The following is a 25,773-nucleotide window of genomic DNA, read 5'->3' as shown; positions in this document are numbered from 1 at the left end:
CCATGTTGGCTCCCACATGCTCCTCGATGATCTCATCGGATGAACCACGATGTCGAGGACCTAATCAATCCCGTACTCAATTCCCTTTGTCAATCGGTACGTTACTTGCCTGAGACTCGATCGTCGGTATCCCAATACCTTGTTCAGTCTCGTTACCGGCAAGTCACTTTACTCGTACCGTAATGCATGATCCCATGATCAACCACTTGATCACATTGAGCTCATTATGATGATGCATTACTGAGTGGGCCCAGAGATACCTCTCCGTCATACGGAGTGACAAATCCCAGTCTCAATTCGTGCCAACCCAACAGACACTTTCGGAGGTACCTGTAATGTACCTTTATAGTCACCCAGTTACGTTGTGACGTTTGGCACACCCAAGGCACTCCTACGGTATCCGGGAGTTGCACAATCTCATGGTCTAAGAAAATGATACTTGACATCCAGAAAAGCTACAGCAAACGAACTACACGATCTTTGTGCTATGCTTAGGTTTGGGTCTTGTCCATCACATCATTCTCCTAATGATGTGATCCCGTTATCAATGACATCCCCATGTCCATAGCCAGGAAACCATGACTATCTGTTGATCAACGAGCTAGTCAACTAGAGGCTCACTAGGGACACATTGTGGTCTATGTATTCACACATGTATTACGATTTCCAGATAATACAATTATAGCATGAATGATAGACAATTATCATGAACAAGGAAATATAATAATCATTTTATTATTGCCTCTAGGGCATATTTCCAACATGAAGCTCATCCTTGTTTGGGTTCGCAAAGATGCCCGCATCGCCAGCATAAAAGGGAGATCCTACATCTGGCCGTTCTGGCAGCAATGGGCTTGAGGATGCCTCGTCGGGAGGCGAGTTGGAGAATCTGCTGAAGAGGGTCAATGGCCTAGATGAAAAGCATCGGAGATACCAGATCGCCCTGGCGGAGTCCCTTTGCGTGTCTGAACATCCTTCCGGGGTTTCGGTTAAGTAACACTCTTGAAGAAGAGGACGATAGGGAGAGACATATCCAGTCTCGCCATCACTGCCCAAAGCCAAGGCGTTGCATGACCTCCAATAGGAAGGCCCAATTTATGGAGTCGAAGGCTTTTGAAATGTCCAGCTTGAGGAAGAGGCTTGGGATGTTACGACGATGTAGGTCCTTTATGAGATTCTGTACATGCAAGAAGTTGTCGTGGATGGATCGCTTCTGCACAAAGGCACTTTGGCATTTGGATACCAGTGAAGGCAGGATCAGGGCCAGTCTGTTGGCGAGGAGCTTGGAGAAGATCTTGGAAAGGCTATGAATGAGGCTGATTGGTCTGTAGTCTCCGACCATCCGAGCGTCTGCTTTTTTGGGAGCAGAATGATGTTTGCTGAGTTGATGAGGGAGGCACCGTCACCGCGGAGATTAGCAAGCTGGAGGATTGCTTGAACGACATCATACCGGATGATCTCCCAACATGTTTTGAAGAAGGCTCCAATAAACCCGTCTGGGCCAGGCGCTTTGACAGAGGGCAGCGAAAAAACCGCTTCTTTTATCTCTTCCTCGTCGAAAGGCGCATCAAGCTCCGAGAGATCATGCGAGGTTATCTCGAGGTTTTCCCAAATTAAGATTGAACGTCGTGGCGTGGGGGAGCCCAAATGGCCCTGGAAGTGGGAAAGGAGCACCTGCTCTTTATCTTCCGCCGTGACGGCAACACCGTGATCCGAGTGCAGCGACTGGATGAAGTTTTTCCGCCGTCGCCCATTCACCTTGGCATGGAAAAACTTAGAGTTGACATCGCCCAGCCTGATACCCGTAAGTCGTGCGCGTTGGCGCAACTTAACCTTCTGGAAGGATAGGAGGCCGAGATAAGAAAGCTTAAGCCTGCGTCTTAGCTCCAGCTCTGCAGGGGAGAGGGCCCTCCCCTCCTCGGCAATGTCAAGCCTCCAGATTACCTCCTTTGCAATGCCAATCTGAGTGTTGAGGACTCCGACTGTATCTCTTTGCCATTTCTTGAGAGCTTTTGCAGTCCGTGTCAATTTGATGTGGATCTTTCGGATTGCATTGGTTGACTGCACTGGTTTATTCCAGGCCATGGCCATCGCTTCCTTGAAACCAGGTAGCCCAAGCCAAAACTCTTCAAACTTGAAGGACGGGCGCCGCCGCACCTCCGTGTCCCCCAGGAGGAGCAGCGGTGCATGATCCGAGCAGGCAAATGAGATGGCCTGGAGGTGGGCATTTGGAAAAAGCTCATCCCAATCGTCGGAGTGGAAGAAATGATCAATCTTTGTTAGCACCGAGTTTTCTTGAGCATTGGACCATGTGAATTTATGGCCTGAAAGCCGCATCTCTTTAAGCTCGAGGTGATTTAGCGCGGAGCGGAAACTGCCAATGAGGCGGTTGTTAATGTTTTGGTTGTTCTTGTCAGCCGCTTTGGTGATCAGGTTGAAGTCGCCAAGAATGAGCCACCGGGGCTTCACCACATGCTTCAGCCCTCTGAGCTCGTTGATGAAAAGCAGCTTGTCTTGCTCCCCCTGAGGGCCGTATACACAGGACAGGGTCCAATCAAGGCCATCAGCCAGCATGGTGACGGTGGCCGAAATGGATCCATGCGTTGCCTGGAAGTCCGAAAGGCGGAAGAAAGTGTCGGAGACGGCCATGATCATGCCCCCCCTTGACCCGACGGCCGGGAGGACATGGTAGTTAGCAATGAAGGAGGGGCCAAGCATGGTTGCAATGAGGGAATCATCGACGTGATCGAGCTTGGTCTCTTGGAGGCACACAATGGTGGCTTGGTAGTCGCGGATAAGGTCGCGCACGGCATCACGACGGGTAGGGGCGTTGAGGCCACGCACATTCCAGCACAGAAGCTTGACATTAGGTTGCGCCATATGGGGAAATGTAGATCACGCTGGGTTCGAATACAAGTAACATGCATTGAGGAGGCACACACGGATGCCAGGTCGCGGTTGCGTTGGCACGGAGTTGCAAACACAGGGACGACATAACTGGAAAGGAAGCAGCAAAGACAGTGCTACGAGCTACGACACGCATGGTAGGACTACACATTGGCAACAACGATGGCCTCACTGGCAGTTGCCTTCTTCTTTCCTGGCTTGTTCTTGGCCGCCTTGACATGCTTCGCAAGGTTCTCGATTGCTTGGATGATAGGAGCAGCAAGAGGCGTGTTGAACAGCGCCTCGTAGGCTAACTGAACCCCAACATCCATGTCCGATTCCGGGCCGAGCAGGTTGCATGCGCGGGCAATCAGCTCCTGGACCGTCGAACTGCCCTGGAGGCACTGCCGCGTCTTCCTCTGAGCAATCCACCCGCTCCTACGAGGCGAGGAGAGATTGATGCCTCTGGATCCTCGGATCTTGGCTGGCTTCGGCACCGGGGCAGGCAACAGGGGCGCTGCCGGGGGGCGGCGATGGAGACCAAGAAACGGCCCAGCTCGCCGACAGCAGGCGAGAGAGAGCTCTCCGGCGCCATGCCATCAGTATGCGTGGGTGCACCCGCCAGCATCGAAACAGCATCGCCAAAGCTGCCCGCCTGGACAAGGGAGGTTGGAGAGGAGTCTAACCCTGACGACGCAGCCAAGGCATCGAGGACAGGAGAGGCCGACGACGGGGGCACCACAGGCGAGACGAGGTAGGGTCCCAGGAGCGCCACGGGCGGCAGGGGCGAGGCCACCGGAGTGCGTCTAGGAGTGTCGCAGCAGGGAGACGAGTGGACCGCTGTCGCCGGAGAAGCGCAGCGGCTCTCAAACGCCAAGCCGGACAGGGGAGGCCGGGCGCCAAAACCCGGAGGGCCGTCATCGATGCTGAGCGCTCCCAGAGCGCCACAAGGCCCGTCGGACCAGGCTTCCATCCCCATAGCCACAGGTGCGGACGTGCCGAACTCCAGGAGCTGAGGCGGCACCTGACCGACAGCGGCCGAAGCCGAGGCAGCCGCAGCCGGCAGGACGATAAGGCGTCGCAGCTTGGCTGCCTCCCGAAGCACAACCTCTCGCAGCGCCAGCCGCTCGTCAGCCTCCTTGCCACCAAAGACCCGTCTGACCTTGGCCTCGGCCATCGCCACCACTCCCATCTTCCTGAAGCAGCCCACGGCCGTGGAGGAGTCGGCCGCATGGCGCCGCCCGCCACCATCCTGACGGCCAGCCGCACGATCGACGCGCCGTCGCGGGGAGCGGGATCGTGGCTGCGCAACGACCTCTCCGTGGCCGCGCGAGGCCCGCCCATCGCCAGGGCCACCCGACCGGCCGTCATGGTCGTCGCCTTCATCATCGCGCCTCCACGGACGCTGCTCGTGGCATGCGTCGGCGCCGCCACCACTGGCACGGCCGCGCGGTGTACCCCGCACCATGGTGCCGCGGGAGTCGAACTCGCCAGGGATGATGACGTCGTCAGAGGACACAGGAGCATGGCCGTCGATGGTTCCGCGGTGGCAAGGCGGGAACACGGATGTCGGAGGGGAGTATGCCACATGCTGGCCATCTTGCGTCTCCGCGTCGAGAGGGGCTGAAGTGTAGTCCTCAACCCGTAGTAGGTGGACGATGACGCGGAAGGTGGCACCACGCAGGCAGCGCGCCGGCTGCCGCGCCGAGATTGTGACGCCATCGGGTGCACACGACGTGAAGGTCAGCCAGACCACCTTCGGGATTCTGCTCGGATTGGTCGTCCACGCCCAGAGACCGATGTCACGCGTGTCCGACATGGAGATGGAGCGCTCATCCATGACGTCCAGCGCGCAGGTGCGGCCGATGACGCGCCCGATGATGGAATGCGCGCACGCCGTCGAGGATGAGGCGCGCGCGGTAAGGCATGGCCGCGCCAAGCGCGTGCGCCAGTGGCCTCCAAGGCTTGATGAAGACCCGTGTGCCGTCGCCCATTCGGAGCCGGCCCTTGTCCAGCGCAGCTGTGCAGAGCTCCTTGCTCTCGAACTTGAGGAGGAACTCCTCCGGGTAGTGGCTGCTGACGGCGACGTCACCCCGTCTCAGGCAAAGACGGTCACGCAGCAGCCGCTCCACCACCGCCGGGGCCAGACGACGAGGGGCGTCCACCGCCCAGGCAATGGCGGCCGTCTGCTCCCAGGTGCGTCGGTCGCGGTCGATGCCGAAGGTGGCCGCGATGATGCAGGTATCCTCCTCTGGCCTGGACTCCGGCGCGCCAAGGCCATGCTGAGCCATGTCCCGCGGAGGCGGAGTCGGGAGGGGAGGAGGGCAGTCCAGGCGGGAGGCGACCACGTCAGCCCAGGAGCGCCCCGAGCGCGACTGTAGGAAGGCAGAGGGCGGGGCGGGGGCGAAGGGGGCGGCGGCTCGTCGCGTGCAGTGCAGAAACGAGCGGGATGGCCTGAGCGGTCGCAAGCAAGGCAGCGCAGGGGCTCACGGCAGGAGCGGGCGCGATGGTGCTTGCTGAGGCAACGAAAACATCTCCCCGCGTCCTCCTTAAGAAGAGCAGCTTCCTCTCTTCGGCCAGGCTGTCGCCGAGCCCGGCCGAATGCCCGTCGCGTCGGCGTAAAGAAGCGTCCCGTCGCGGACGGCGCCTCGAGCCCAGCGTCGTCCAGGAAGCGGCGCGCCCATCCTCCTCTGTCTCAGGTACTGGCCCGCCTTGAATGCATCCGCCATGAATGCCCCCGGCAGGCGCAACCATCATGGAGCGGAGCCGGGGCGCCTTGAATGCCACCAGAGGCGCGCAGGAGCCGGAGCCCCCCGCCGAGTCGCACGCGCAAACAGGCGAGGCAGGGCGTGGCAGCGACTCCGGGGCCGGCAGATCGGAGGCGGACTGGATCTGGCTTACCGGGAGGTCGACGAGGCTTGAAGCAACGATGATGGAGCCCTGGCGCTGGGAGAGGAACCAAGGGGCCTGCGGCGCGAGGATGGTTGGCCGGAAGGGGGGTGGGGGTAGGCTGGCCGGCGGCATCCGCAACGGGGGCGGCGGCGGAAGGGCCGCCGAGCGCGTCACATGAGCAACGGTCATATCGATTGATCAGCTAACACTTGATAATGTAACATGTAGCAACCCATCGCCGTTACGGGCATGGTCATATTTAGCACGTCATTGTGTTTATATATGTACATATATGTGATAATTGATACGTCCGTTTCTGATTTTTATTAAATTGGGTATGTTTAGGGCACATCTAAATGTGCCCAATTAAGTGATTCAATCAAACTATAAAAGAAAGAAAAAAGGTGAAAGAAAACACTTGCATAAATCATTGTGTAAAATCAATGATATATGATTTAGATGTTTCATACTTAGGACACATCTAAATGTGTTTTATGAAAATTATATTAAATTATATATGCGAGTACCGCATGGGTCGTCCTTGCGCACCAACTTGCATCGATATTGACAACAATATATATGCACGTTACGTACGTGTACGATCTAGCTCGATCAGCTAACACTTAATGTAACATTTGTCAAAAAAAACACTTAATGTAACATGTTGCAACCCATGGTCATTACCAACCTCAGCTATAAACGTGACGGTGGGAGAGGTTGAGGGGAGGGCGGGGCGGCAAGATGGAGGCAGGCGGCTAGGGCTGGGTAGGTCGGGGAGAGGAGTAAGAGGAGACGTTGTGCGCAGGGAGGAAGAACGAAGAGAGAAGCAAGAAGACGATGCGCGCACGATGACAGTTAGATGCGGATCATACGTCCCACGAAATCAACTGGGCTGAAGTTTTGTGAGCTACCTGTTAGATAGGTGTTCCAATACAAGGTGAACGTAAAAAGTTTGCGTAGTAGTTTAAGAAGAAACAAGTTCGAGTTAGTGTAGTTGTCTAATAAAAAAATTTGAACAACACAATACAGACACATACGCACATATATACGCGCATACGCTCATTCATATCAAACACACACATGCGTACTCTACCTTTATCAGCATCTTCAAGAGACTGAGCCGGTACATCATCTTGAGATTGATAAAATTACCATAAACTCCTTCATAGTCGACTGGAACGTCTCATCCCATTGACGCACATCGCCGCAAGGCTTGAAAATAAATTCAGGAAAATGCGAGCACCAATGTCACGTCTAGGACTTGAACTCTGGTGGTGTGGATATCACTGTCCTTCTAACGATCCAACCACAGGTTAATTCTCATGTACTTGTATTCTTAGTTGCCACGAAAAATTGATGAAGAAAAAACAAAAAATATATCTTACCTTAGAGACGAGGGATGATTTTGTACCGCTTGAGCAATACGATTTTCTCCATCATAAACTAATAACATATTTGTTATTCTTTCACATGATATATAACTAGGCGGCTTTCTGCCCACTGCTTCTTAAGATTTCAAGTTTGAACAAGATTGCTCCGCTGATGCGAAAGCTCAAAGAAGGCAACGAGCATTGCCCACGGCGCGCATCGGTGGATGCAAAAGGAAGAGGTGTGATTTCTTGAAGAACTTGTCTGTAATTTCTTATTCTTGTATGAAAGTTCTTGTAGGAGTTGGTTTTATCTAATACATATAGCCTTAGACGTTTTTGGGGGAAAGCCGATACTTTCTCCGTCCTTAAAAAAGTGTACTTTCAAATTTGTTTTTTTACTAATTCAACTTTGTTGAAAAGTCAAATTTTTTTATGTTTGACCATATTTATACAATAGTAGACCAACATTTATGCCATCAAATTAGTAGCATTAGATTCATGATAAAAATATATTTTCATCATATACCTATTTGGTTTCACAAGCATTGATATATTTTTGCACAAATTCGGTCAAACTTTGAGATAGTTTGACCCTCCAACAAAGTTGGAGGTACACTCTTTTAAGTACGGAGGGAGTATATAACTAGAATTTAAGCACCTCGTAATTTAGAGCTGCATGGACATTAATTGATAAAAGTGGTTATATGTAATAACTCATCATAAAACAGAGTACAAAAGAGAGAATTGTGTTGCCCACCACTCTACATGCCCACAATTCTGGATTGATTGAATAAATGTAACAAAAATGTAAACATCTTATTTATGTGAATTGATATCCTAGTTGTGCACGAAATTGGATGTAATATTAAGGAGCCTAATATTAAACCGTCACATCCATATAATATGTACTATATTTTCACCTTAATGATTGCAATCTATAGAAAAAAATAGATTAACGCATTTTTTATGGATATATGGAAGACTTGGGCTTTTGAGAGAAGTGAATAAATTTAGGTGTTTCTAGGGGAATGAACAATTTTGGGGGTTTTATTAGGTGAATGAACCACAAATAGTTTTTTGTTATTGTTGAGAATCGGACAAAAAGTAGTTTTTTTAGGAAAGGACAAAAGTAATTTTGGTGATTCCTATTTACCGCTTATGCGCTAGTTCCTATTGTTGCTGCAACTAGCTCACACCCTACGTTCTACTTTGGGCACAGCCCGTTAACCATTTTTCTTCTTTTATCGTTCGCGCCATATGTTAGCATCATTGTTTTTCACCACCGGTTTTCAGAACCATCTAGAAGGTTCCACCAGGTTTTTTGGGACATTTTTTCCTAGTTCCAGGACGGATGTTCATTTGTTTTCTTCTTTTTCATTTTTTCAAATTTGCAAATATTTTCAAATTCAAGAAACACTTTTTCTTCAAATTTCTCGAACTTTTTTAAAATTCTTGTACTTTTTCAAATTCATGAACATTTTTCAAAATCACAATTTTCTTCAAGTTGATGAACATTTTTCAAAATCATGAATTTTTTGATTTGTTTTTTTCTAAATCATGAACTTTATTCAAATTCGTAAACATTGTTTAAATTCACAACTTATTTAAAATTCGCGAGGAATTCTTTAAATTCATGACCTTTTTCAAATTCATGAACATTTTTCAAATTATATACTTTTATTAAAATTTAATTTTTAGGAAATTCATTTTCGGTAATAAATCGTTTGAAATAAAAAAAATCTGTCAAGTGATACACTTGTAGAGATCGCGAGCGGTTGCTAAGTTTTTTTAGGCGTACGACAAAGCTAGTTGTAATTGCAGAATTAGTACAGGTAGCAGTCAAAGTTAAAGGGTCGCGGGCCATGTAGAGTGTTAAGATTAATTAACTAAATGTTAATTAAGGTTAATCATCACTCTTTCCCTATTGGCGACCGTATGACGGTTGCTCCTGGAGGGTTGTCTTTACCCAGAAGGCACCTTTTCACATGCTATATATGTAACCCTGAAAGTGCGTTATATCGATTAGAGGGGGGTGAATAGGCGATTTTTATGTATTCTTCACTGAGGAATTTGCAGGTGCGGAAATTCCTTAGCGAAGAACTGCTAGCAGCGGAATAAGTACTCAAAAGTAAACACAACAGAACGCAAGCATAGTCATCATGATGAAATGAAGACAGGCAGAGAGTACAGAAAGCGTAAGCACAGGATAACACAGGATGAAGACAAACAGACTGAAGAAATTGAACTGATGAAATTGAGAAAATCTTCAGTCAAAGTCTTCAAGCACAGATATGAACAAGTACACAACACGGTTATGAGGAAATGAAAGAGTTGAGGAAATAGAACCAGTAAGCTTGGTGAAGACAATGATTTGGTAGACCAGTTCCAACTGTTGTCTCAGTTGTACGTCTGGTTAGGGCGGCTAGGTATTTAAACCTGAGGACACATAGTCCCGGACACCCAGTCCTGAACACGCAGCTCAGGACACTCAGTCCTCACCGTATTCCCCTTGAGCTAAGGTCACACAGACCTCGCCCAATCACTCGTGGTAAGTCTTCAGGTGACTTCCGAAACTTCACAAACTTGGTTAGTCGGCGATCCACAATTCCTCTTGGATGCTCTAGACCATGACGCCTAACCGTCTGGAAGAAGTACAGTCTTCAAAGGTAACAAGTGTCAGAACCACGCAGGATCAATCTCTTCAGTGATGCTCAGTCACTTGGGGTTTGTAGGTGTTTGGGTTTTGGGTTTTCCTCACTTGATGATTTTCGCTCAAAGTCCTCGGAGGATGGGTTGCTCTCAAATGAAAAGTGTCAGTTTCTCTCGGAGCAGCCAACCAGCTAGTGGTTGTAGGGGGCGACTATTTATAGCCTAGGGAGCAACCCGACATGATAAGACATAAATGCCCTTCAATGATATGACCGTTAGGTGGATAGATATTTTGGGACAGCTGGCTTATAGCACATCAACGGTCGGAATTTTGAGTAGCAAAATCCTCAGGGCTATCATGTTCCTCACTGTGTAGGTAATCCGCACTGGCGAATTCCTAACTCCTCAGTCAGAACAAATTCCTCAGAAACCAGAAGAACTTCGTCTCTGTCACTAAGGAATATGACTGGACTGTATGAGATTTCCAATGGCTTCACTAGAAGGGATTGGTAGGTGTAGGATTTTGAGTTGAGCATCACATGGAAATTTTTCCTTACTATTTCCTCGACCCCCTTTAACAGTACGGTGTTTCCTATGACTCAAGAAAAAGAAAATGAAACTATGAAAACAAAAGTCTTCACGCTTCATGTTCATCGAATGAATACCAAGTCTTCAAGGTCACACCAATTTCCTCACTTTCAAAGTCTTCAGAAATCCAAAGTCTTCAGTCGAAGAACTTCATTTTTAGGGGTCGACTTTCTCTGTAAATATCAAACTCCTTATAGACCTGTGTACACTCACAAAAGGGGCACTAGATGCACTTACAATCTCCCCCCTTTTTGGTGATTGATGACAATATAGGTTAAGTTTTCAATGGGGATAAGCATATGAAGTGTAAGTACTGATATTGAGGAATTTGATTGCAAGATATAGAAGAACTCCCCCTGAATATGTGCATGGTGATGTATTTGCTTTTGAAGCATTGCACACTTGAAGAGTAGAATCATGGAGATCTCCCCCTATATCTTGTAATTCATACACGCATTTGACATATCACAATGAAGAATTTGAAATGCATGATGAAATATGGTGACTGATGTAATTCAGCATGCGTGCGTTAGCATATATGAGGAATAAGCATGCGGAAACACATATCAAAAGTATCAGAGCACCATCGGGTTTAAGTTTACAACTCGATCCAATAAAGTCTCAGAAGAACGAGAGTTGTAACTTAACAAAAAAACGCCCATATAGAAAGACCCGCTTGAAGACTAACTCAAAATTCTCCCCCTTTGTCATCAAATGACCAAAAGGATCGAATATGAGGACTAACGCCCCTGAGGAATATCAAGATGATGAAGGAGCGCCAGCGTTGTTGGGGTCGTTTGTCGTGGAAGGGCCTGCCGCAGTGTCGTCCAAGTCTTCATTCTCATCGGTGTCTCGTGATGAAGAATATGAGATGGCCACCAAGGAAGGAACCTTGACCTTCTTGAATTTCTTCGGTGGAGGTGCAAACTAGTCAAAATCTTCCTTAAGACCCATTTTCTTCAGATCTTCTTCACCATACAGATGTGATAAGACAGCCCAGGTGCGACCGAAAACTTCATGGAGGTAGTAATGGTTTTTCTTCACTGCATTATGTGTAGCACTCATGTTGTGAAGAATAGAACCAAACTGACGCTTAACCCATTTATGGTTTCGATCCACCTTCTGGTGAAGACTAAGAAGTAGTTCACGGTCAGTCATCACACATGGAGCTGTGGCTTGAGGAGAAGACTTGGGTGCATTGGCAGAGTCATGTGTGGTAGAGTCATCATTGGTGGAATAAGATGCAGCGTTGCGAAACTGTCCATCCAATGGACGAATGCCTTCATCTATAACAGCTGGTGACTTGCCCTTTTCATCAACTGACGAATAGGTCTGCTTGAGGACTTCAATCGGGGCAAGTAGCTGAGGTGATTATGGAAATTAGCTTTGTAGTTGAGTGAAGACCTTGTCCTGAGGAATCTCATAATCCAAGGTGCATAAGGCTTCAGCTCAAACGGAGAAAGTGCAACATTTACCAAAGTCCTCATGAAGAACTCGTGATAATTGATAGGAATGCCATGGACGATATTGAATACCAGATTCTTCATGATGCCAACAATTTCCTCATCAGATGAGTCGTGGCCTTTGATGGGACTCATGGTCCCCGTTAGAATGCGATAGACAGTTCTGGGCACATAAAGTAATTCCTTCACGAGGAATTTGGTTCATGGGGCCTGACCTGGCTTCAAAGGTTTCATCAGAACTTGCATGTAGTGATTTGTAAGCTCCGATTCACTGTAAATGCAACGAGCTTCTTCAAGGGGAGGACTGAGTGGTAAGGCACGAAGCAATTCAGTAGCTGGTGTTGTGTAGTGAGTGTTCTCAGACATCCAGTCCAGCACCCATGAATTCACATCTTCAGAATCTCCTGTGATGTGCAGCGTCGCATAAAATTGAAGAATCAGTTCTTCATTCCAATCGCAGATGTCAGAACAGAAGTTTAATAGGCCAGTGTCGTGAAGAACACTGAGGACTGGCATGAAGCACGGCAGAGATTCCATATCCACGTGAGGAATGTGCTCATGGTAGAAGATTTTGTTTTTGTTGAACATCACTGAGGAATAGAAATTGGCTTGGCTGGCTGTCCAGAAACGCCTCTTCCTACTGCGAGCAGAGTCATAAGGGTTGTAGTCTGCGAAGAATACGTGCTCGCCGAAGAAATCATCAGCCTTGAATTTTTGCTTCCTGGAGAATGGATCCTTCGGCTTGGGTAGAGGAGTGTTAGTGAGTTGCATCACGGCCTCGGGAATCTCAATCACAGGTTCTTCAGGCTGAGGAATTTCTGGTTCCTCTTCAGTGGCAGTCTGCGTCTTCAAATGTTCAGCAGTAGCAGTTTCTTCAGCACTAGTGGCTGGAATTTCTTCACGTACAGATGAAGTGGGGTGAGTTTCTTCAGAGCCCATTTGAACAGTTTGTGCAGGGGACTGATGTATTTGCTGCAATGGTGTGAACATTGGAGAGTTTGGATGCTGACTTTCCCATAATTCATCACTCATCACTGGTGTGGAGCAGCCAACGTCCACATCTTCATCTTCCATTTCTTCAACGTCAACCTCTTCAGCAGTGAACTGAGGCAGAGGCGAGGAAATGACAGGTGTTGAAGGGATCTCATCCACTTCAATTTCTTCATCCAACTGCTCTAACGAAGCAGTAGAAGGAGTTTCTACATCAGATCCGCTGGGAATCACATATTCTTCATCGAATGGAACAAGGTCCTTTGATGGCATAGTAGAGAGAGGAACAACATCGATGGGATTTTCAAATGAGCTTGTCAAAGGCTTCATCTTCTTCGGAGCTGAAGAATCTAAAGTAGCTGATGCTTTCCTTTTCTTCACTGATGCACGCTCTGCAGCCTTGGTTTTCTTCACATCTGATGTAGATGGAAGGATTGGAGTTGGTGTAGGCGCAGGAGGAGCAGAGGAAATCTGGTTGATTTTCTTCAGGCACAACTGATGTAGTTGCCCTGACTTCTACATTTTCTTCAGGCGCACCACTAGTGGATGACCTGGAAATTTCTTCAGCGGCTGGAATGCAGTCATCAGCCCTGGAATTCACAATTTCTTCAGCAGCTTGATTTTCATCAATGGTGCTGGCATGTTCTTCAGTTGGCTGAGCAGATGCTTCAGCCTGAGGAATTTCCTGTTGTGTTGGGGCAGCAACATTGGAAGTGAACTGTTCAGTTATCTTTACAAATCTGAGTTTGGCTCCTTGCCAATCAGCATAGTAGGCTTTGAAGTCATCGCTGAGGGTTTTGATTTCAGATTGGAATTTTACAAGTTCATCAGTTGTCATAGTGACAACGTTGTTCTTCAGAAATTTCTCCTTCTTGTATTGCGCTTTCTTGATCTGCCTGGCCTTCTCATATTTCCATTTTTCTTCTTGGATGAAATGGGTCAGCATGTGACTTTGGCCAGGAGTCAGCTTGAAATCAGGCATGGGAGTGTTGGGGTCCTTGTGCCAAACATCAATGTATTCGAGGATTAACTTTGGATCCAAAAGTAGTGGCACGTCTGTTCCCTTGGCTCTAGCGGCCCTGACTTGCCTATCTCTGATGATTTCAGCAAGTTTATCATCATCAGCTTCGTCTTCTTCAGACGGCACTTGGAAGGCGACCTGCTTCTTCTGAGGACTAGGGCGAGGACCTCGTCTAGCAGTGGCCTTTGTCTTCTGTAGAGAGCGCCCCGTTGAAGAATTTGGTGCAGCTGAGGAACTAGCTGAAGTTCCTGAGGCAATTGAGACGCCTGTTGTCCTTTGACACGTGGCGAGATGCATAGGTGCAGAGGACTTTGTCGGAACAGCTGAGGACTTGTGAGGAGCTAAGGATTTGGGAGGAATAGGAGCAACATGAGAAGTTGGCCTTGATGGCTTTGAAGATTCTGGCCGTGAGGGCATTGCTGAGGAACTTGGCCTTGAAACCACTGAAGGTGAAGCACTTGGCTTGCGTGCAGGCTTCTTTTACATGGCCTTCTTAGGCTTGACAGAGGCCTCAACGACAGCAGCAGCAGAGTCTTCATTGAATTTCCTCACAGCTTCTTTGGCTTGTTTAGCCAACTTGGCTTGGCGCTTGGCCCATTCATCAGGATAATCCTCACCACGCTTGAGGCTGGTGGGATAAGGTATTTGGCCAGGTGCCAATGGAGGTCTTGGGCATGGAGGATTGAGTGCGAATTTCTTCATGTATCTGGGAATAACATACCTATACTCCCTCCACTCTCTTACCCATCTCCTCTCTATCTTCTGAATGCGCACCTTGCGCTGATTTTTATCTTCCTCAGGAGGTGTGCAGTACCCAACATATATATCATCAGGGATCTCAAACGCTGTGTTGACCTCAGCCCTCTTTCCTCCTTTCTGTGGCTTCTTACCGTCAGCCATTTTCTTCAGATGAGGAATTTGAACAATTGAATTCTCTGAAGAAGTATGCAGCTTTTCTTCGAGGAACGCTGCAAATGAGTTAAGTTGATGAGAACCTAGAGATTCAGCAGCTGACATGAGTACCTGTGAACAGAGTATAGTTGCGAGGAATTTGGAGAGGTCATATGCGTTCTCAGAAGGTTTTGTAAAAAGAACAAGTTTGAGGAAATTGACCAGATGAGTCTTGAAGAATTTCACTAAGCGTTCTTTGTCTTAGGTTCCAGAGATGTGTAGATAAAAAATCCACACATTTGAGGAATCTTGAAGAAAAACATAGCTTAGAGAAACTAATCAAGAACAGATGATATGTGAGGTATTTTAGTGTGAGAGGATTTGAAGAAAAACACCTTTGAAGATTTTGTAGAAAACATTCGAATTAAGGAGGGCAGTAAAAATAACTTTTAATTACCCTGGATGAAGAACACGACGAACTGTGAGATGGAGAGGTGAAGTTCGTCTGTGTAGATCTTCCACGCCCTAACTCGGTGGAGGAAGATAGCTACGGCGGCGGCGGAGTGAAGATTTCCGCGGCCGGCGCGAGTACGACGGCGACGAGGTCGAGGCAGTGAAGCTCTTCCTCACCGGCAACGATGAAGTAGCGGCGGCGCTAGGGTTAGAGAAGCTCAAGCTTGAGAGAGGTCGAGCGGAGTAAAAGAAGTGAGGAAGGGGAAAGGGGTATTTATAGCCATGGTAAAAACCATTCGCCCGAAGAATTTGGATGAACATGCCCCTGACCCTTCTCATTCGCATGACATGTGTCACCCACATACTGAGAAGTGGAGATCGTGTTAGATCGTGGGTGAGTGGATAAGTATGTCGTGGGATGCGGAACGGTTTGAGCGGCAACGCCGAAAATTGGATAAGATAAGTTAAAAGTTCCATTCGCAATTTCTTCAGCTGACAAGGACATAGTGAAGATTTTGAACGAGTTTCAAATAGAACGCACATGAAGAATTTGTGAACAGATTGGGTTGAGTATAGCATAGAGGGGGAAGGGTCCGATCACATTCACTTAGCAGAAAAACCAACTTGAAGATATAGCTATAAGTGAATGCTGTAGAGGACATAAACTCATATATATATAGACAATGAAGAAAAAGGACGGAACCAGTGAAGACAATGCAAAGTTGAAGATTTGAAAAATTGAGGAATTTCAACTTTTGGTGGTGGCGTGACCTACCGTATAAGAATGATGATTTCAGACAACGCGTACAATTATCATAGGGTTCTGAGAATCAAATTCTTCGTTAATTTCTTCACACTTAGAGTGTTATTCTTAATTTATTGAAGAAAAACGTTTCTTCATGTGTTGCACATCTAAGTCATCAATTTTGCATAAGTGTTAGGATGAGTGTCCTTTTCAGAGAACATTCGAAGATTCTAGGATATTTAGCTCACACCGCAACTTGCTAAATCTCTTCTCATCCAAGGGCTTAGTGAAGATATTGGCTAGTTGTTCTTCATTCTTCACATGCTCAATAGAAATGTCGCCCTTCAACACATGATCACGAAGAAAATGATGAAAAATATGAATGTGCTTAGTCTTCGAGTGTTGAACTGGGTTGTGAGCAATCTTGATGGCACTCTCATTGTCACAGAAGAGAGGCACATTCTTCATGTTGACGCCGTAGTCCTTGAGAGTTTGCTTTATCCATAGCAATTGAGAACAACAAGAACCAGTGGCAATATACTCACCTTCAGTAGTAGATAGTGATACGCAGTTCTGTTTCTTCGAGGACCAACAGACCAAAGATTGTCCGAGGAAATGACATGTACCAGATGTTGACTTGCGGTCCACACGATCACCAGCATAGTCAGAGTCAGAATATCCAATGAGATCAAAAGCCGAGCCCTTGGGGTACCATAATCCAAGTGTTGGTGTGTGAGCTAGATATCGAAGAATATGCTTCACAGCCTTATGGTGTGATTCCTTCGGTGTAGCTTGAAATCGGGCACACATGCAAACACTAAGCATTATATCTGGCCTAGATGCACATAAGTACAATAAAGAACCAATCATGGAGCGGTATACCTTATGATCGAAGTCAATACCATTTTCATCAGTGCACATATAGCCATTTGTGGGCATAGGGATTTTGACGCCTTTGCAATCTTGCATGCCAAATTTCCTCAGTACATCCTTGAGGTATTTCTCCTAAGATATGAATATGTCATTGCGTTGTTGACGAATTTGAAGACATAGGAAGAATTTTAATTCTCCCACCATCGACATTTGATATTCTTCACTCATCATGTAGGCAAATTCATCACTATAACATTGGTCAGTACAACCAAAGATAATATCATCAACATATACTTGGCACACAAAAAATTCAACATCATAAGATTTAGTGAAAAGAGTAGGGTCGAGTGAACCGGGTTTGAAGCCTTTCTTCATGAAGAATTCCTTCAAGGTATCATACCACGCCCGTGGGGCCTGCTTGAGGCCATAGAGGGCCTTGTTGAGTCTGAAGACTTTATCAGGATTCTTTGGATCTTCAAAACCTGGGGGTTGAGCAACATATACTTCTTCCTCAAGCTTACCATTAAGGAATGCACTTTTCACATCCATTTGATATAAAGTGATATCATGATGGTTAGCATAAGCAAGTAATATGCGAATAGCCTCAAGTCTAGCAATAGGTGCAAAAGTTTCATCAAAATCAATTCCTTCAACCTGTGTGTAGCCTTGAGCTACGAGCCGTGCCTTATTCCTCATGACAAGGCCATTTTCATCTTGCTTGTTGCGGTAGATCCACTTTGTGCCAATGATATTGTGCTTGCGAGGATCTGGACGTTTGACCAGTTCCCAGACATTGTTGAGCTCGAACTGATGTAGTTCTTCTTGCATGGCCTGAATCCACTCAGGCTCCAGAAATGCTTCATCTACCTTAATGGGCTCTGTGATAGAGACAAAAGCATAGTGTCCACAAAAGTTAGATAAATGTGAAGCTTTTGAGCGTGTGACAGGACCTGGCGCTTTGATGTCATTGATGATCTTTTCAACTTGCACTTCTTTTGCAATGCGAGGATGAGCTGGTTGTCGTTGAGGAATTTGATCAGCATTCTCTTTAGCACCATTTTCTTTAGTATTTTCTTCAGGTGCATTAGCTCGATGTTCTTCATGTTCTAGAATGAATTCTTCAGCAGATTCTTCAGTAGGAATGACATCCTCAGTAGCCTTGAACTTGATAGTTTCCTCAGGTGTTGGTTCATCTATCACAGTAGGTAGGTGCTCTCTTTGCGAGCCATTAGTTTCATCGAACCGAACATCTCCAGTTTCAACAACCTTGTGAAGAACGTTGCTGAAGACTCTGTAGGTGTGCGAGTCCTTTCCGTAACCAATCATAAAACCTCCATGTGCTTTCGGTGCAAATTTTGAGTTGTGACGAGGATCTCTAATCCAACATTTAGCACCGAAGACTTTGAAATAACTTACATTGGGTTTTTTATCAGTGAGGAGTTCATAGGCAGTCTTCTTGAAGAATTTGTGAAGATATGCTCTATTGATGATGTGGCACGCAGTATCAATTGCCTCAATCTAGAAACGACGAGGCGTTTTGTACTCATCAAGCATAGTGCGGGCCATCTCAGCAAGAATCCTGTTCTTGCGCTCCACGACGCCGTTCTGCCGAGGAGTATAAGGAGCAGATAACTCATGAGTAATACCAAGTTCATCAAGATAGTCATCTAGACCAGAATTCTTGAACTTGGTTCCATTGTCACTTCTGATGTGCTTGATCTTCACACCAAAGTTGGTTGAAGCCCTCGAGGAAAATTGTTTCAAGACTTCTTGCACTTCATGTTTGTAAGTAACAATGTGCACCCATGTGTATCGAGAGTAATCATCAACAATAACAAAGCCATATAGAGATGCATCATTTGTAACAGCAGAATAATGATTAGGGACAAAAAGATCCATATGCAGCAATTCAAATGGTCGAGTGGTAGTCATGATTGTCTTCGCTGGATGCTTGGCCTTGGTCATCTTTCCAGCTTCACAGGCTCCGCATAAGTGATCCTTGAGGAATTTGACATTCTCAATGCCAATGACATGCTTCTTCTTTGCAAGCATGTGCAAATTCCTCATGCCTGCATGACCAAGTCGTCGATGCCAGAGCCAGCCTTCTGAAGCTTTTGCAAGTAGGCACACGGCTGGTTGTGGTCCTGTAGAGAAATCAATAATATACAAGTCTCCTCTCCTAAAGCCTTCGAAGACTTTGGAATTGTCAGCTTCCATAAGCACAACACAACGGTACTTGCCAAAGACAACAACCATATCAAGATCGCAAAGCATTGAGACAGACATGAGGTTGTATCCTAAGGACTCGACAAGCATGACTTTGTCCATGTGTCGATCCTTTGTGATCGCAACCTTACCTAGACCCAATACCTGAATTTTGCCTTTGTCGGCAAAGGTGATATGCTTCAAATGCGACGGAGATAATGGAGCATCCATCAATAGATTCTTGTCACCAGTCATGTGATTTGTACATCCACTATCAAGGACCCACTCAGTGGCTTTGGGTTGATCATCCTGCAGATGAATTAGTGCAACTTACGAACTCATATACTTCATCAGTGAAGAATATGACATCAATTCATCAAATCAATTTCATCAAGCAAAAGAATAGATAAAGCAGTATGAGGACGTGAGAAATGAAAGTTCATTTCTTCATGATTAGCCTGCGTCCTTTCAGGCATCCTCAGGTCTCCAGCAAATTCTTCAGACGATTACGTATGTCTGGAGACCTGACCCTACAGAAGAGATTAGTTCTCTTTCTTCACTACCCACATCTGAAGGGGTGGCAAAGAGTTCATCACTCTGTCAGCTCCAAATGAGAAAGGTGGCATAGAAGCCAGTCCATTTCGTTTCACATAAGAGGAGTTAGGATAAGCATATGAATAAGTAGAGAAATTCTTCGAGGACTTATGAACATGATGATTAGAAGAATAATGCTCATATTCATAGCCCTTAGCTCTTCCCTGCGAAACAGAGTTGTTAGCACGATGATACTCATGTGAGGACTTTGATCCTTTTGAGGAATTTGGTCCATATGAAGAATTTGCTCTGTGGTTCCTATTCTTCACAGGTGGTGTCCTGAGGACATTCACCTGAAGACTTTCAAGGCACCTTTTGGGAACCCAGATTCTTTTCATAGGGGAATCATTCCTGCAGTTAGTGCCAATATATCTAGCAAATACTTCACCATTCTGATTTTTGAACAATTTATAGTTGGAGTCAAATGACTCATCATCAGAACAAGGAGATTCACATGCAAATCCAGATAAGTTAGATGGATCAACTGGAGGTCCCTTTGCAGTAACCCATGTAGTTTTGGGGTACTGCTCAGGCTTCCAATATGTACCATCAGTATTGAGTTTCCTCTCAAAGGAAATACCCACTTTCCTAGGGTTCCTGTTGAGGATCTGCTTTTTAAGCACATCACAAAGAGTCTGATGCCCTTTGAGGCTTTTGTACATGCCTATCATGTACAATTCCTTCAGCCCTGCATCGTTAGTGATACTAGCAATGTCCTCAGATGAGGAATTAGTGATAACAGAGGCATGTGAAGAATTTGAAACATTAGCAGCATTTGAACATTAAGGTGAAGAATTAGCAGATTCACGTTCAATGCACTTCAAGCATGGAGGAACAAATTCTTCCTAAGAAGCGTTGATTTGTTGAGCAAGTAATGAATCGCGCTCCTTCTGAAGATCTTCATAACTCACTCTTAGCTTCTCAAGATCTTGCTTTCTTTGAAGAAATTCATAAGAAAGCTTCTCATGGTCGGATAAGAGAGTGTTATGATGACTTTGAAGATTGTCAAACCTAGTCTGAAATCTCTGAAGATTTTCAGTCAGGGCTTTAGTGCGATCCATTTCTTCACCCAACATATCATCACTTTTGTCTAGCATGTTTTGAACCTTTTCTCAAGCCCTTTGTTGTTTTACAACAATCTTAGCAAGTTTAGAATAGTTGGGCTCAAGATTTTCATCAGATTCATTCTCACTTGATTCAGATGAGGTATATTTGAGTACCTTGGCACCCTTTGCCATGAAGCAATAGGTGGGAGCATAGTCATCATTGCCTTCATCAGCCTTGTTGGTGAGGTCATTTTCTTCAGAGTTGAAGATAGACTTGCTGACGAATGCAGTAGCGAGGGCTAGGCTTGCCACACCGGATTCGGACTCCTCAGATCCCTCCTCTTCCTCATTTTCTTCAGATTCAGCCTTAGAGTCCATTTCCTTGCCAATGAATGCCCGAGCCTTTTTGGAGCTGCTCTTCTTGTGAGATGAAGACTTTGAGGATTTTGACGATGAAGATTTTGTGGATTTCTTCTTTTTCTTCGCATCATCAGAACTGTAATCCTTGTATTTCTTCTTCTTTGATTCCTTTTCCCACTGAGGACAATCTTGAATGTAATGTCCAGGTTTCTTGCATTCGTGACAGAGCCTCCTCTTGTAGTCACTGGATGAGGAATCATTGCTCCTTGAGGGTCTTCCAAAGCGTCACGTCTTGAGAACTTTTGGAACTTCTTCACGAGCAGTGCTAGCTCGTGGCTTAGTTCTTCAGGATCACCAAGGCTGCTACTAGAGTCTTCATCTTCGGACTCACATACTGCCTTGGCCTTCAGTGCACGTGATCTGCCATAGCTCGAACCATAGAGATCTCCTTTTTCAGCAAGTTGGAACTCATGAGTATTTAGCCTCTCGAGAATATTAGCGGGATCAAGTGACTTGTAGTCAGCACGTTCATGCATCATCAATGCCAAAGTATCAAATGAGGAATCAAGCGATCTCAGCAATTTATTCACCACCTCATGGTCGGTGATGTCAGTGGCACCAAGAGCTTCAAGCTCATTTGAGATGTCAGTGAGGCGATCGAAGGTTTGTTGAACATTTTCATTGTCGAGTCTTTTTGAAGCGGTTGAAGAGATTGCGAAGAACATCAACTCGAGAGTCACGCAGTGTTGAGACTCCTTCATTCACTTTGGATAGTCTATCCCAGATAAGCTTAGCAGTTTCCAAAGCACTCACTCTTCCATACTGTCCTTTGCTCAGATGGCCACATATGATATTCTTTGCTTGAGAATCGAGTTGCTTGAATCTCTTCACATCAGCAGCATTCAGAGAAGGTGTGACTGAGGGAACACCATTTTCCACAACATACCAGAGATCGTTATCAATTGCATCAAGATGCATTCGCATCTTATTCTTCCAGTAGGGGTAGTCCGTCCCATCGAAGGTAGGACACCCAGCAGAGACCTTGATCATACATGCGGTTGAAATAACTAAAACTCCAGGCGGTTAAACCAAAATCACACAGAACAAGGGAGTACCTTGCTCTGATACCAATTGAAAGTGCGTTATATCGACTAGAGGGGGGGTGAATAGGTGATTTTTATGAATTTTCACTGAGGAATTTGCAGGTGAGGAAATTCCTTAGTGAAGAACTGCTAGCAGCGGAATAAGTCCTCAAAAGTAAACATAATAGAACACAAGCATAGTCATCATGATGAAATGAAGACAGGCACAGAGTACAGGAAGCGTAAGCACAGGATAACACAGGATGAAGACAAACATACTGAAGAAATTGAACTGAGGAAATTGAGAAAATCTTCAGTCAAAGTCTTCAAGCACAGATATGAACGAGTACACAACACGGTTATGAGGAAATGAAAGAGTTGAGGAAATAGAACCAGTAAGCTTGGTGAAGACAATGATTTGGTAGACCAGTTCCAACTGTTGTCTCAGTTGTACGTATGGTTAGGGCGGCTAGGTATTTAAACCTGAGGACACACAGTCCCGGACACCCAGTCCTGAAAACGCAGCTCAGGACACTCAGTCCTCACCGTATTCCCCTTGAGCTAAGGTCACACAGACCTCGCCCAATCACTCGTGGTAAGTCTTCAGGTGACTTCCGAACCTTCACAAACTTGGTCACTCGGTGATCCACAATTCCTCTTGGATACTCTAGACCATGATGCCTAACCATCTAGAAGAAGCACAGTCTTCAAAGGTAACAAGCGTCGGATCCACGCATGATCAATCTCTTCAGTGATGCTCAATCACTTGGGGTTTGTGGTGTTTGGGTTTTCCTCACTTGATGATTTTCGCTCAAAGTCCTCGGAGGATGGGTTTCTCTCAAATGACAAGTGTCAGTTTCTCTCGGAGCAGCCAACCAGCTAGTGGTTGTAGGGGGAGGCTATTTATAGCCTAGGGAGCAGCCCGACATGATGAGACATAAATGCCCTTCAATGATATGACCGTTAGGTGGATAGATATTTTGGGACAGCTGGCTCATAGCACAACAACGGTCGGAATTTTGAGTAGCAAAATCCTCAGGGCTATCATGTTCCTCACTGTGTAGGTAATCCGCACTGGCGAATTCCTAACTCCTCAGTCAGAACAAATTCCTCAGAGACCAGAAGAACTTCGTCTCTGTCACTGAAGAATATGACTGGACTGTATGAGATTTCCAATGGCTTCACTCGAAGGGATTGGTAGGTGTAGGATTTTGAGTTGAGCATCACATGGAAAATTTTCCTTAGTATTTCCTTGACCCCCTTTAATAGTACGGTGTTTCCTATGACTCAAGAAAGAGAAAATGAAACTACGAAAACAAAAGTCTTCACGCTTCATGTTCATCGAATGAATACCAAGTCTTCAGGGTCACAGCAATTTCTTCACTTTTAAAGTTTTTAGGAAGTCTTCAGAAATCCAAAGTCTTCAGTCGAAGAACTTCATTTTTAGGGGTTGACTTTCTCTGTAAATATCAAACTCCTTATAGACCTGTGTACACTCACAAACGCATTAGTCCCTTAACCTACAAGTCTTCAATACACCAAAATCACTAAGGGGCACTAGATGCACTTACAAACCCTGATGGAATAAAGAGTTGGTTGAATCATTTGTCGTCTCTGGAGATTGTCTCTGTCTATTCTAACACGTTATCAGCATGCTCCCCATGGAACGATTCTATCGGCATACATCGTGTAGAATTGTATTGAATAATTGTTGATGCAATATTGTGCTGGTATAAGAGGTATATATAAGAGCCAAGCCGCACATGACCTAGCCCTATTACAAACCGAGTAGGAGTCCTAATCCTATTACAAGTTGTATTCTAACATCCCCTCGCAGTGTCAACGGTAGGCTCGACGACGTTGAGACTGAAACGAATGTCTTAAAACGAAGTAGTCGCCAGGCCTTCAGTAAAGATATTAGTGAACTGAGAAGAAGTAGGTACGTGGAGAACACAAACTTGACCGAGAGCCACCTTCTCTCGAACAAAATGAATGTCGATCTCAATATGCTTGGTGCAGCGGTGTTGAACCGGATTCCCTGACATGTAGACAGCTGAAATATTATCACAGTAGATAATGGTAGCTTGCTCAATAGGACGGTGTAGCTCCGACAGCAACTGGTGCAACCAAACCGTATCAGCAACCGCATGAGCCACAACGCGGTACTCGACTTCAGCAGACGAGCGGGAGACCATAACCTGCCTTTTTGAAGACCAAGAAACCAAATTGTTACCAAGAAAAACACAAAATCCGGATGTGGACCTATGAGTATCTAGACAACCAGCCTAGTCTGCATCGGAGTAAGCTGTCAAGGAGGTGGCAGAGGATTTGTTGATATGAAGACCTAAGTCTAGTGTGCCTTTGAGATATCGAAGAATATGTTTGACATGATTGTAGTGTGGAATACGAGGATCATGCATGTATAAAAAAGCTTGTTGAACAGCAAAAGAAATTTCAGGACGAGTGAGAGTGAGATATTGAAGTGCAACGGTAAAACTATGATAAAGAGAATGATCAGAGAAAGGATCACCGTCGGCAGAGAGTTTGGAACCTGTATCAATAGGGGAACAGGAAGTTTGACAATCAAGCATACCGGCATGAGAAACAAGATCCAGAGTGTACTGCCGCTGAGACAAGAAAAGATCAGAGGAGTCACGGATAACAACAATACCTAAGAAGTGGTGAAGAAGACCTAAATCTGTCATAGAAAATTCATGGCGAAGAAGAGAGATAATATGATCTAAAAATTGTTGTGAGGAAGCTGTGAGGATAATATCATCAACATATAAAAGAAGGTAAGCAGTGTTGGTGTTGTGATGAAAGGTAAAGAGAGAAGTGTCAGAACGGGAAGGGGTAAAACCGATGGTTTGAGCATAAGTAGAAAAGCATTGGAACCAGACATGTGGTGCTTGTTTAAGACCATAAAGAGATTTTTGAAGAAGAAAAACATGATTAGGATAGAAGGAATGTTCGAAGCCAAGAGGTTGTTGACAATAGACTGTTTCTTGAAGAGAGCCATGAAGAAAAGCATTTTTGACATCTAGTTGATGAATTGGCCAGGAGGAAGAGACGGCGATGCTAAGGATAGTGCGAATAGTGCTAGGCTTGCCAACTAGAGAGAAAGTCTCACCATAATCGATGTCGTGTTGCTGAGAGTAACCATGGCATACCCATCGAGCCTTATAACGTGCAAGACTCCCATCAGAATTAAATTTATGGCAAAAAACCCATTTGCCTGAAACGATATTTGTATTGGAAGGACGAGGAACTAACTGCCACGTGTTATTCTGCAGAAGGGCATCATATTCATCTTTCATAGCTGCGGCCCAATTAGGATCTAGGAGAGCTGATTTGTAAGATTTTGGGTAGAGAGGAAGGAGATAAAGATGCATGAAGATTGAGATGATCTTTTGCAAGTAAACGAAACCCGAACTTGGCATGTGTGCGCATGGTATAATTTTTAGTATGAGCTGGAATGGGAATAGCATGAGCAGGAGGGGTGGGGGAAGATGTGGTGGACGCGTTCAGCGCAACGGAGGAAGCGGATGCGGGAGATGGCAGTGAAGACTGACCTCCTACTGCATCAGAGTGTAATGTGTTTTCCTCTACTGGGACAGAGGTGATGATAGAAGTGGTGGCGGCAAGATCCGCTACTGTGGCTGGTT

Source organism: Triticum urartu, chromosome 1 (assembly GCF_003073215.2).
Source record: "Triticum urartu cultivar G1812 chromosome 1, Tu2.1, whole genome shotgun sequence".
Taxonomy (NCBI): domain Eukaryota; kingdom Viridiplantae; phylum Streptophyta; class Magnoliopsida; order Poales; family Poaceae; genus Triticum; species Triticum urartu.
The sequence above is the reverse complement of the archived record's forward strand: the minus strand, read 5'-3'. Positions refer to the sequence as shown.